Source organism: Nannospalax galili, unplaced genomic scaffold (assembly GCF_000622305.1).
Source record: "Nannospalax galili isolate Female #2095 unplaced genomic scaffold, S.galili_v1.0 scaffold1128, whole genome shotgun sequence".
Taxonomy (NCBI): domain Eukaryota; kingdom Metazoa; phylum Chordata; class Mammalia; order Rodentia; family Spalacidae; genus Nannospalax; species Nannospalax galili.
In genome coordinates, this window is record NW_008358632.1 from 129,556 (window position 1) to 130,754 (window position 1,199).

A 1,199-nucleotide genomic window follows, 5' to 3' on the forward strand; every position below is an offset into this window, starting at 1 on the left:
TAGGTGTCCCTCAATTGATGAGTGGATAATGAAAATGTGGTTCATATATACGATGGAGTTTTACTCAGCAGTTAAGAAAGATGAAATCATGAAATTTGCAGGTAAATGGATGGAACTAGAAAGTGTTATAGTAAGTGAAGTAACACAGACTCAGAAAAAAAATGAACATATGTTCTCCCTCATATGTGGATCCTAGACCCAAATCCTGATAAGTGAGTATGTATCCAGACATAACTACAGGAACCAGGATAATGAAAAGGAACCAGGGAGGTAAAGGAAAAATAAGAACCTGAAAGAGAATAGTAGGAAACAGACGTTAATAAGGGAGATATGGATAAAAATGGGGTTACTTTAAGGGGATGGGGGAGGGAAGGGTATACAAGGAACCTAGGGGATAAAGGGAAAGAAGGAGCTCTAGAGAGGTAGGACTGTAGGAGAAGGGTATTATTAAGGGAGAAGGGGGAAATGGGGCACCTTAAGTGGGAAAAACATGATGGAGGGATGAGACAATGCGAGAGATAAATAATGGTTTTGAAACTCAGAGGGAACCATATTACTCCTACAACCTACTGACAAATTATACATAACAGATCAAGAAATAGATGTCTAGGTAAGGTTTATCTGAGAACAATTGGTCTTCCCCCAAGATTTATCTACATGACATACAGTAATTAAAAGTACCAGACTGGTGGAACTAACCTTCTTGGATGTTTAACAGACATACTTTGAGGCCTATAATAATTTGGTCAGAGGGACATAAAGGACAGTTTTTGCTCCTTGCCTTCCTAAGTTGACTAGTTCCAGGGGACTATAGGCATCTCTCAAAATGTCCTGTAATTGTGGTGGGTCACCTGTCCTCTTGAACAAGGAGGCCAAAGAGACCCCACCAGAGAGACTTGAACCTGTGTCCAGTCTACAAAGAGGAGGGTCAACACAGAGGAATCATTTCCTCCATGCTTCCAAGCAAATCCAGCCATGGTCAAGTAGGACCTTTGACTTATCTTCACATAGGCAGAACTGGTAAAAGAAAAGAGCTAGGAGCTCCTTCCAAACCCGTGTGACCCCTGAGGGACAGATCCTCAAACGACCTTAAGGGTAAAAATAAATTGGCCAATTGTATGGCCTTAAACACCCAAAAGGAAAGTATAACCAAAGATTAAAGGGGCCAATATAATTTCATAAGAGTCCATATGTATAGC